The following is a 12,472-nucleotide window of genomic DNA, read 5'->3' as shown; positions in this document are numbered from 1 at the left end:
ATGAAGGCTTGAATAAGGGCCTTGTTGAGGGCCTCCATGAAGGCTGTGGTGAGGACCATGTTGAGGGCCTCGATGAAGGCTGTGATGAGGGCCATGTTGAGGACCTCGATGAAGGCTGTGGTGAGGGCCATGGTGAGGGCCTCGATGAAGGCTGTGTTTAGGGCCGTGTTGAAGGCCACGATGAAGGCTGAGGTGAGGGCCGTGTTGAGGACCTTGATGAAGGCTGTGGTGAGGGCCATGTTGAGGGCCTCCATGAAGGCTGTGGTGAGGGCAATGTTGAGGGTCACGATGAAGGCTGTGATTAGGGCCGTGTTGAAGGCTTCAATGAAGGCTGTGGTGAGGGCTGTGTTGAGACCTCGATGAAGGCTGTTGTGAGGGCCATGTTGAGGCCCTTGATAAAGGCTGTGGTGAGGGCCATGTTGAGGACCTCAATGAAGGCTGTGGTGAGGGGCTCCATTAAGGCTGTGGTGAGGGCCATGGTGAGGGCCTTGATAAAGGCTGTGATGAGGGCCGTGTTGAGGGCCTCGATGAAGGCTGTGGTGAGGGCCGTGTTGAGGGCCTCGATGAAGGCTCTGATGAGTGCCACTTTGAGGGATTTGATGAAGGCTGTGGTGAGGCCCATGTTCAGGACCTCGATGAAGGCTGTGGTGAGGCCCATGTTGAGCACCTCGATGAAGGCTGTGGTGAGGGCCATGTTGAGGACCCCAATGAAGGATGTGGTGAGGGCCATGTTGAGGGCCACGATGAAGGCAGTGATTACAGCCATGTTGAAGGCCTTTATGAAGGCTATGGTTAGGGCCATGTTGAGGCCCTTGATGAAGGCTGTGGTGAGGGCCGTGTTAAGACCTCGATGAAGGCTGTTGTGAGGGCCATGTTGAGGCCCTTGATGAAGGCTGTGGTGAGGGCCATGTTGAGGACCTCGATGAAGGCTGTGGTGAGGGCCATGTTGAGGACCCCGTGAAGGCTGTGGTGAGGGCTATGTTTAGGGCCTTGATGAAGGCTCAGGTAAGGGCCATGTTGAGGACCTCGATGAAGGCTGTTGTGAGGGCCATGTTGAGGACCCCGTGAAGGCTGTGGTGAGGGCCATGTTTGGGGATACCATGAAGGCTGTGATAAGGGCCTTGTTGAGGGCCTCCATGAAGGCTGTGGTGAGGACCATGTTGAGGGCCTCGATGAAGGCTGTGATGAGGGCCATGTTGAGGACCTCGATGAAGGCTGTTGTGAGGGCCATGTTGAGGACCCCGTGAAGGCTGTGGTGAGGGCCATGTTTGGGGATACCATGAAGGCTGTGATAAGGGCCTTGTTGAGGGCCTCAATGAAGGCTGTGGTGAGGACCATGTTGAGGGCCTCGATGAAGGCTGTGATGAGGGCCATGTTGAGGACCTCAATGAAGGCTGTGGTGAGGGGCTCCATTAAGGCTGTGGTGAGGGCCATGGTGAGGGCCTTGATAAAGGCTGTGATGAGGGCCGTGTTGAGGGCCTCGATGAAGGCTGTGGTGAGGGCCGTGTTGAGGGCCTCGATGAAGGCTCTGATGAGTGCCACTTTGAGGGATTTGATGAAGGCTGTGGTGAGGCCCATGTTGAGCACCTCAATGAAGGCTGTGGTGAGGGCCATGTTGAGGACCCCAATGAAGGATGTGGTGAGGGCCATGTTGAGGGCCACGATGAAGGCAGTGATTACAGCCATGTTGAAGGCCTTTATGAAGGCTATGGTTAGGGCCATGTTGAGGCCCTTGATGAAGGCTGTGGTGAGGGCCGTGTTAAGACCTCGATAAAGGCTGTTGTGAGGGCCATGTTGAGGCCCTTGATGAAGGCTGTGGTGAGGGCCATGTTAAGGACCTCGATGAAGGCTGTGGTGAGGGCCATGTTGAGGACCCCGTGAAGGCTGTGGTGAGGGCTATGTTTAGGGCCTTGATGAAGGCTCAGGTAAGGGCCATGTTGAGAACCTCGATGAAGGCTGTTGTGAGGGCCATGTTGAGGACCCCGTGAAGGCTGTGGTGAGGGCCATGTTTGGGGATACCATGAAGGCTGTGATAAGGGCCTTGTTGAGGGCCTCCATGAAGGCTGTGGTGAGGACCATGTTGAGGGCCTCGATGAAGGCTGTGATGAGGGCCATGTCGAGGACATCGATGAAGGCTGTGGTGAGGGCCATGGTGGGGGCCTCAATGAAGGCTGTGTTTAGGGCCGTGTTGAAGGCCTCGATGAAGGCTGAGGTGAGGGCGGTGTTGAAGGCCTCGATGAAGGCTGAGGTGAGGGCCGTGTTGAGGACCTCGATGAAGGCTGTTGTGAGGGCCATGTTGAGGCCCTTGATGAAGGCTGTGGTGAGGGCCATGTTGAGGGCCTCCATGAAGGCTGTGGAGAGGGCCATGTTGAGGGTCACAATGAGGGCTGTGATTAGGGCCATGTGAAGGCTTCGATGAAGGCTGTGGTGAGGGCCGTGTTAAGACCTTGATAAAGGCTGTGGTGAGGGCCATGTTGAGGACCTCAATGAAGGCTGTGGTGAGGGCCATGTTGAGGACCCCGTGAAGGCTGTGGTGAGGGCTATGTTTAGGGCCTTGATGAAGGATCAGGTGAGGGCCATGTTGAGGACCTTGGTGAAGGCTGTTGTGAGGGCCATGTTGAGGACCCCGTGAAGGCTGTGGTGAGGGCCATGTTTGGGGATACCATGAAGGCTTTAATAAGGGCCTTGTTGAGGGCCTACATGAAGGCTGTGGTGAGGACCATGTTGAGGGCCTCGATGAAGGCTGTGATGAGGGCCATGTTGAGGACCTCGATGAAGGCTGTGGTGAGGGCCATGGTGAGGGCCTCAATGAAGGCTGTGTTTAGGGCTGTGTTGAAGGCCTCGATGAAGGCTGAGGTGAGGGCCATGTTGAGGACCTCGATGAAGGCTGTTGTGAGGGCCATGTTGAAGCCCTTGATCAAGGCTGTGGTGAGGGCCATGTTGAGGGCCTTCATGAAGGCTGTGGTGAGGGCCATGTTGAGGGTCACAATGGCTGTGATTAGGGCCGTGTTGAAGGCTTCGATGAAGGCTGTTGTGAGGGCCATGTTGAGGCCCTTGATGAAGGCTGTGGTGAGGGCCATGTTGAGGCCCTTGATGAAGGCTGTGGTAATGGGCTCCAGTAAGGCTGTGGTGAGGGCCATGTTGAGGGCCTTGATAAAGGCTGTGATGAGTGCCGTGTTGAGGGCCTCGATGAAGGCTGTGGTGAGGGCCGTGTTGAGGGCCCCGATGAAGGCTCTGATGAGTGCCACTTTGAGGGATTTGATGAAGGCTGTGGTGAGGCCCATGTTCAGGACCTCGATGAAGGCTGTGGTGAGGGCCATGTTGAGGACCCCAATGAAGGATGTGGTGAGGGCCATGTTGAGGGCCACGATGATGGCATTGATTACAGCCATGTTGAAGGCCTTTATGAAGGCTATGGTTAGGGCCATGTTGAGGCCCTTGATGAAGGCTGTGGTGAGGGCCGTGTTAAGACCTCGATGAAGGCTGTTGTGAGGGCCATGTTGAGGCCCTTGATGAAGGCTGTGGTGAGGGCCATGTTGAGGACCTTGATGAAGGCTGTGGTGAGGGCCATGTTGAGGACCCCATGAAGGCTGTCGTGAGGGCTATGTTTAGGGCCTTGATGAAGGCTCAGGTGAGGGCCATGTTGAGGAACTAAATGAAGGCTGTTGTGAGGGCCATGTTGAGGACCCCATGAAGGCTGTGGTGAGGGCCATGTTTGGGGATACCATGAAGGCTGTGATAAGGACCTTGTTGAGGGCCTCCATGAAGGCTTTGGTGAGGACCATGTTGAGGGCCTCGATAAAGGCTGTGATGAGGGCCATGTTGAGGACCTCGATGAAGGCTGTGGTGAGGGCCATGTTGAGGGCCTCAATGAAGGCTTTGTTTAGGGCCGTGTTGAAGGCCTCAATGAAGGCTGAGGTGAGGGCCGTGTTGAGGACCTCGATGAAGGCTGTTGTGAGGGCCATATTGAGGCCCTTGATGAAGGCTTTGGTGAGGGCCATGTTGAGGGCCTTCATGAAGGCTGTGGTGAGGGCCATGTTGAGGGTCACGATGAAGGCTGTGATTAGGGCCGTGTTGAAGGCTTCGATGAAGGCTGTGGTGAGGCCTGTGTTGAGACCTCGATGAAGGTTGTTGTGAGGGCCATGTTGAGGCCCTTGATGAAGGCTGTGGTGAGGGCCATGTTGAGGATCTCAATGAAGGCTGTGGTGAGGGGCTCCATTAAGGCTGTGGTGAGGGCCATGTTGAGGGCCTTGATAAAGGCTGTGATGAGGGCCGTGTTGAGGGCCTCGATGAAGGCTGTGGTGAGGGCTGTGTTGAGGGCCTCGATAAAGGCTGTGGTGAGAGCCATGTTGAGGGCCTCGATGAAGGCTCTGATGAATGCCACTTTGAGGGATTTGATGAAGGCTGTGGTGAGGCCCATGTTGAGGGCCTCGATGAAGGCTGTGGTGAGGGCCATGTTGAGGACCCCAATGAAAGATGTGGTGAGGGCCATGTTGAAGGCCACGATGAAGGCAGTGATAACAGCCATGTTGAGGGCCTTTATGAAGGCTATGGTGAGTGCCATGTTGAGGGCCTCGATGAAGGCTATGGTGAGTGCCATGTTGAGGGCCTCGATGAAGGCTGTGGTGAGGGCCATGGTGAGGGCCTTGATAAAGGCTGTGATGAGGGCCGTGTTGAGGGCCTAGATGAAGGCTGTGGTGAGGGCCGTGTTGAGGGCCTCGATGAAGGCTCTGATGAGTGCCACTTTGAGGGATTTGATGAAGGCTGTGGTGAGGCCCATGTTGAGCACCTCGATGAAGGCTGTGGTGAGGGCCATGTTGAGGACCCCAAAGAAGGATGTGGTGAGGGCCATGTTGAGGGCCACGATGAAGGCAGTGATTACAGCCATGTTGAAGGCCTTTATGAAGGCTATGGTTAGGGCCATGTTGAGGCCCTTGATGAAGGCTGTGGTGAGGGCCGTGTTAAGACCTCGATGAAGGCTGTTGTGAGGGCCATGTTGAGGCCCTTGATGAAGGCTGTGGTGAGGGCCATGTTGAGGACCTCGATGAAGGCTGAGGTGAGGGCCATGTTGAGGACCCCGTGAAGGCTGTGGTGAGGGCTATGTTTAGGGCCTTGATGAAGGCTCAGGTAAGGGCCATGTTGAGGACCTCGATGAAGGCTGTTGTGAGGGCCATGTTGAGGACCCCGTGAAGGCTGTGGTGAGGGCCATGTTTGGGGATACCATGAAGGCTGTGATAAGGGCCTTGTTGAGGGCCTCCATGAAGGCTGTGGTAAGGACCATGTTGAGGGCCTCGATGAAGGCTGTGATGAGGGCCATGTTGAGGACCTCGATGAAGGCTGTTGTGAGGGCCATGTTGAGGACCCCGTGAAGGCTGTGGTGAGGGCCATGTTTGGGGATACCATGAAGGCTGTGATAAGGGCCTTGTTGAGGGCCTCCATGAAGGCTGTGGTGAGGACCATGTTGAGGGCCTCGATGAAGGCTGTGATGAGGGCCATGTTGAGGACCTCAATGAAGGCTGTGGTGAGGGGCTCCATTAAGGCTGTGGTGAGGGCCATGGTGAGGGCCTTGATAAAGGCTGTGATGAGGGCCGTGTTGAGGGCCTCGATGAAGGCTGTGGTGAGGGCCGTGTTGAGGGCCTCGATGAAGGCTCTGATGAGTGCCACTTTGAGGGATTTGATGAAGGCTGTGGTGAGGCCCATGTTGAGCACCTCGATGAAGGCTGTGGTGAGGGCCATGTTGAGGACCCCAATGAAGGATGTGGTGAGGGCCATGTTGAGGGCCACGATGAAGGCAGTGATTACAGCCATGTTGAAGGCCTTTATGAAGGCTATGGTTAGGGCCATGTTGAGGCCCTTGATGAAGGCTGTGGTGAGGGCCGTGTTAAGACCTCGATAAAGGCTGTTGTGAGGGCCATGTTGAGGCCCTTGATGAAGGCTGTGGTGAGGGCCATGTTGAGGACCTTGATGAAGGCTGTGGTGAGGGCCATGTTGAGGACCCCGTGAAGGCTGTGGTGAGGGCTATGTTTAGGGCCTTGATGAAGGCTCAGGTAAGGGCCATGTTGAGGACCTCGATGAAGGCTGTTGTGAGGGCCATGTTGAGGACCCCGTGAAGGCTGTGGTAAGGGCCATGTTTGGGGATACCATGAAGGCTGTGATAAGGGCCTTGTTGAGGGCCTCCATGAAGGCTGTGGTGAGGACCATGTTGAGGGCCTCGATGAAGGCTGTGATGAGGGCCATGTCGAGGACATCGATGAAGGCTGTGGTGAGGGCCATGGTGAGGGCCTCGATGAAGGCTGTTGTGAGGGCCTCAATGAAGGCCTTGATGAAGGCTGTGATGAGGAGCATTTTAAGGAGCTCGATGAAGGCTGTGGTGAGAGCCATGTTGAGGACCCCGATGAAGGCTGTGGTAAGGACTGTGTTGAGGGCCTCGATGAAGGCTGTGATGAGGGCCATGTTGAGGACCTCGATGAAGGCTGTGGTTAGGGCCATTTTGATGAAGGCTGTGGTGAGGGCCATCTTGAGGGCCTGGATGAAGGCTGTGATGAGGGACATGTTGAAGGCCTTGATGTAGGCTGTGGTGAGGGCCATGTTAAGGACCACGATGAAGGCTGTGATTAGGGCCATTTTGAAGGCCTTGATGAAGGCTGTGATGAAGACCATGTTGAGGGCCTCAATAAAGGCACTGATGAGGGCCATTTTAAGGGCCACGATGAAGGCTGTGGTGAGGGCCGTGTTGAGGGCCTCGATGAAGGCTGTGATGAGGGCCGTGTTGAAGGCCTTGATGTAGGCTGTGGTGAGGGGCATGTTGAGGGCCTCGATGAAGGCTGTGATGAGGGCCATGTTGAGGGTTCGCTAAAGGCTGTGATGAGGACAATGTTGAGGGCCTCGATGAAGGCTGTGATGGGGGCCATGTTGAGGACCTCGATGAGGGCTGTGGTTAGGGCCATTTTGATGAAGGCTGTGGTGAGGGCCATCTTGAGGGCCTGGATGAAGGCTTTGATGAGGGCCGTGTTGAAGGCCTTGATGTAGGCTGTGGTGAGGGCCATGTTAAGGACCTCGATGAAGGCTGTGATTTGGGCCATTTTGAAGGCCTTGATGAAGGCTGTGATGAAGACCATGTTGAGGGCCTCAATAAAGGCACTGATGAGGCTCATTTTAAGGGCCACGATGAAGGCTGTGGTGAGGGCCGTGTTGAGGGCCTCGATGAAGGATGTGGTGAGGGCCATGTTGAGGACCTCGATAAGGGCTGTGGTATGGGCCATGTTGAGGGCCACAAAGAAGGCTGTACTGAGGCCGTGTTGAGGGCCACAATGGAGGCTATGATGAGGGCCCTGAGTAGGGCCTCGATGAAGGCTGTGCTGAGGGCCATGTTGAGGGTCACGATGAAGGCTGTGATGAGGGCCATGTAAAGGACATCGATGAAGGCTGTGGTGAGGGTCATGTTGAGGGTCACGATGAAGGCTGTGATAAGGGCCATGTTGAGGGCCTTGATGAAGTCTGTGTTGAGGGCCATGTTGAGGGACTCGATGAAGGCTTTGATGAGGGCCATGTTGAGGGCCTCGATGAAGGCTGTGATGAGGGTCATGTTGAGGGTTCGATAAAGGCTGTGATGAGGACAATGTTGAGGGCCTCGATGAAGGCTGTGATGAGGGCCATGTTGAGGACCTCGATGAAGGCTGTGATTAGGGCCATTTTGAAGGCCTTGATGAAGGCTGTGATGAAGACCATGTTGAGGGTTCGATAAAGGCTGTGATGAGGACAATGTTGAGGGCCTTGATGAAGTCTGTGTTGAAAGTCATGTTGAGTTCCTCGATGAAGGCTTTGATGAGGGCCATGTTGAGGGCCTCGATAAGGGCTGTGGTATGGGCCATGTTAATGGCCACAATGAAGGCTGTGCTGAGGCCGTGTTGAGGGCCTTGATGAAGGCTGTGGTGAGAACAATTTTAAGGGCCACATTGAAGGCTATGATGAGGGCCGTGATGAGGGCCTCGATGAAGGCTGTGCTGAGGGCCATGTTGAGGGTCATGATGAAGGCTGTGATGAGGGCCATGTAAAGGACCTCGATGAAGGCTGTGGTGAGGGCCATGTTGAGGGTCACGATGAAGGCTGTGATGAGGGCCATGTTGAGGGCCTCAATGAAGGCTGTGATTAGGGCCATTTGGAAGGCCTCGGTGAAGGCTTTGGTTAGGGCCATTTTGATGAAGGCTGTGGTGAGGGCCATCTTGAGGGCCTGGATGAAGGCTGTGATGAGGGCCATGTTGAGGGTTCGATAAAGGCTGTGATGAGGACAATGTTGAGGGCCTTGATGAAGTCTGTGTTGAGGGCCATGTTGAGTTCCTCGATGAAGGCTTTGATGAGGGCCATGTTGAGGGCCTCGATGAAGGCTGTGATTAGGGCCATTTGGAAGGCCTCGATGAAGGCTGTGATTAGGGCCATTTGGAAGGCCTTGATGAAGGCTGTGATGAGGGCCATGTTGAGGGTTCGATAAAGGCTGTGATGAGGACAATGTTGAGGGCCTCGATGAAGGCTATGGTGAGGGCCGTGGTGAGGGCCTCAATGAAGGCTGTAGTGAGGGCAGGTTTGAAGGCCTCGATGAAGGCTGTGATGAAGACCGTGTTGAGGGCCTAGATCAAGGCTGTGGTAAGGGCCATTTTGAGGGCCTCGATGAAGGCTGTGATGAGGGCCTTTTTGAGGGCTGCGATGAAGGCTGTGGTGAGGGCCATTTTGGAGCTTTGATGAAGGCTGTGATGAGGGCCATTTTGAGGGCTTCGATGAAGGCTGTGGTGAGGGCCATTTTGAGGGCCTCAATGAAGGCTGTGATGAGGGCCATGTTGAGGACCCCGATGAAGGCTGTTGTGAGGGCCATGTTGAGGACCTTGATGAAGGCTGTGATGAGGGCCATGTTGAGGACCCCGATGAAGGCTGTGGTGAGGGCCATGTTGAGGGTCACGATGAAGGCTGTGATGAGAGCCATGTTGAGGGCCTCGATGAAGGCTGTGATGAGGGCTGTGTTAAGGACCTTGATGATGGCTGTGGTGAGGGCCATGTTGAGGGTCTCGATGAAGGCTGTAATGAGGGCCTTTTTGAGGGCCTCGATGAAGGCTGTGATGAGGGCCTTTTTGAGGGCATCAATGTAGGCTTTGGTGAGGGCCATGTTGAGGACCTTGATTAAGGCTGTGGTGAGGGCCATGTTGAGGCCCTTGATGAAGGCTGTGGTGAGGGCCGTGTTGAGGACCTAGATGAAGGCTGTGCTGAGGGCCATGTTGAGGGCCACGATGAAGGCTGTGGTAGGGCCATGTCGAGGACCTTGATGAAGGCTGTGGTGAAGGCCATTTAGAGGGCCCCGATGAAGGCTGTGGTGAGGGCCGTGCTGAGGATCTTGATGAAGGCTTTGGTGAGGGCCATGTTGAGGGTCTCGATGAAGGCTGTGATGAGGGCCATGTTGAGGATCTCTATGAAGGCTGTGGTGAGTGCCATGTTGAAGACCATGTTAAGGGCCTCAATGAAGGCTGTGGTGAGGGCCATGTTGAGGTTTGCGATGAAGGCTGTAATGAGGGCCATGTTTAGGACCTAGCTGAAGGCTGTGCTGAGGGCTGTGTTGAGGACATCGATGAAGTCTGCGGTGAGGTACATGTTGATGGTCTCGATGAAGGCTGTGGTGAGGGCCATGTTGAGGGCCACAATGAAGGCTGTGATAAGGGCCGTGTTGAGGGCCTCAATGAAGGCTGTGATGTGGGCCATTTTGAGGGCCTCGATTAAGGCTATAGTGAAGGCAATTTTGAGGGCAGCGATGAAGGCTGTTGTGAGGGCCTTGTTGAGGGCCTTGATGAAGGCTTTGGTGAGGGCTGTGTTGAGGACCTCAATGAAGGCTGTGCTGAGGGCTGTGTTGACGACCTCGATGAAGGCTGTGTTAAGGGCCATGTTGAGGACCATGTTAAGGGCCTCAATGAAGGCTGTGGTGAGGGCCATGTTGAGGTTCTCAAGAAGGTTGTGATGAGGGCCATGTTGAGGACCTTGATGAAGGCTGTGGTGAGGGCTGTGTTTAGGATCTCGATGAGGGCTGTGGTGAGGGCCATGTTGGGGGCCTCGATGAAGGCTGTGCTGAGGGCCGTGTTGAAGGCATCGATGAAGGCTTTGGTGGGGACCATTTTGAGGGCCGCGATGGAGGCTGTTATGAAGGCAGTGTTGAGGGTCTCGATGAAGGCTGTGTGAGGGCCATGTTGAGGACCTTGATGAAGGCTGTGTGAGGGTCATGTTGAGGGCCTCGATGAAGGCTGTGGTAAAGGCCATGTTGGGGACCTCAATGATGGCTTTGGTGAGGGCTGTGTTGAGGACCTCAATGAAGGCTGTGGTGAGGGCTGTGTTAAGGACCTCAGTGAAGGCTTTGTCAGGGCCATGTTGAGGGCCTTGATGAAGGCTGTGATTAGGGCCATTTTGAAGGCCTTGATGAAGGCTGTGACGAAGACCATGTTGAGGGCCTCAATAAAGGCACTGATGAGGGCCATTTTAAGGGCCACAATGAAGGATGTGGTGAGGGCCGTGTTGAGGGCCTCGATGAAGGCTGTGGTGAGGGCCATGTTGAGGACCTCGATAAGGGCTGTGGTATGGGCCATGTTGAGGGTCTCGATGAAGGCTGTAATGAGGGCCTTTTTGAGGGCCTCGATGAAGGCTGTGGTATGGGCCATGTTGAGGGCCACAAAGAAGGCTGTACTGAGGCCGTGTTGAGGGCCTTGATGAAGGCTGTGGTGGGGACCATTTTGAGGGCCACAATGGAGGCTATGATGAGGGCCCTGAGTAGGGCTTCGATGAAGGCTGTGCTGAGGGCCATGTTGAGGGTCACGATGAAGGCTGTGGTGAGGGCTGTGTTAAGGACCTCAGTGAAGGCTTTGTCAGGGCCATGTTGAGGGCCTTGATGAAGGCTGTGATTAGGGCCATTTTGAAGGCCTTGATGAAGGCTGTGACGAAGACCATGTTGAGGGCCTCAATAAAGGCACTGATGAGGGCCATTTTAAGGGCCACAATGAAGGCTGTGGTGAGGGCCGTGTTGAGGGCCTCGATGAAGGCTGTGGTGAGGGCCATTTTGAGGGCCTCAATGAAGGCTGTGATGAGGGCCATGTTGAGGACCCCGATGAAGGCTGTTGTGAGGGCCATGTTGAGGACCTTGATGAAGGCTGTGATGAGGGCCATGTTGAGGACCCCGATGAAGGCTGTGGTGAGGGCCATGTTGAGGGTCACGATGAAGGCTGTGATGAGAGCCATGTTGAGGGCCTCGATGAAGGCTGTGATGAGGGCCGTGTTAAGGACCTTGATGATGGCTGTGGTGAGGGCCATGTTGAGGGTCTCGATGAAGGCTGTAATGAGGGCCTTTTTGAGGGCCTCGATGAAGGCTGTGATGAGGGCCTTTTTGAGGGCATCAATGTAGGCTTTGGTGAGGGCCATGTTGAGGACCTTGATTAAGGCTGTGGTGAGGGCCATGTTGAGGCCCTTGATGAAGGCTGTGGTGAGGGCCGTGTTGAGGACCTAGATGAAGGCTGTGCTGAGGGCCATGTTGAGGGCCACGATGAAGGCTGTGGTAGGGCCATGTCGAGGACCTTGATGAAGGCTGTGGTGAAGGCCATTTAGAGGGCCCCGATGAAGGCTGTGGTGAGGGCCGTGCTGAGGATCTTGATGAAGGCTTTGGTGAGGGCCATGTTGAGGGTCCCGATGAAGGCTGTGATGAGGGCCATGTTGAGGATCTCTATGAAGGCTGTGGTGAGTGCCATGTTGAAGACCATGTTAAGGGCCTCAATGAAGGCTGTGGTGAGGGCCATGTTGAGGTTTGCGATGAAGGCTGTAATGAGGGCCATGTTTAGGACCTAGCTGAAGGCTGTGCTGAGGGCTGTGTTGAGGACATCGATGAAGTCTGCGGTGAGGTACATGTTGATGGTCTCGATGAAGGCTGTGGTGAGGGCCATGTTGAGGGCCACAATGAAGGCTGTGATAAGGGCCGTGTTGAGGGCCTCAATGAAGGCTGTGATGTGGGCCATTTTGAGGTCCTCGATTAAGGCTATAGTGAAGGCAATTTTGAGGGCAGCGATGAAGGCTGTTGTGAGGGCCTTGTTGAGGGCCTTGATGAAGGCTTTGGTGAGGGCTGTGTTGAGGACCTCAATGAAGGCTGTGCTGAGGGCTGTGTTGACGACCTCGATGAAGGCTGTGTTAAGGGCCATGTTGAGGACCATGTTAAGGGCCTCAATGAAGGCTGTGGTGAGGGCCATGTTGAGGTTCTCAAGAAGGTTGTGATGAGGGCCATGTTGAGGACCTTGATGAAGGCTGTGGTGAGGGCTGTGTTTAGGATCTCGATGAGGGCTGTGGTGAGGGCCATGTTGGGGGCCTCGATGAAGGCTGTGCTGAGGGCCGTGTTGAAGGCATCGATGAAGGCTTTGGTGGGGACCATTTTGAGGGCCGCGATGGAGGCTGTTATGAAGGCAGTGTT

This window comes from Halichoeres trimaculatus, unplaced genomic scaffold (genome assembly GCF_033239565.1).
Source record: "Halichoeres trimaculatus isolate MK-OKI-2021-1 unplaced genomic scaffold, fHalTri1.1 fHalTri1_scaffold_9, whole genome shotgun sequence".
NCBI classification, from domain to species: Eukaryota; Metazoa; Chordata; class Actinopteri; order Labriformes; family Labridae; genus Halichoeres; species Halichoeres trimaculatus.
Note: the sequence above shows the minus strand (reverse complement) of the source record.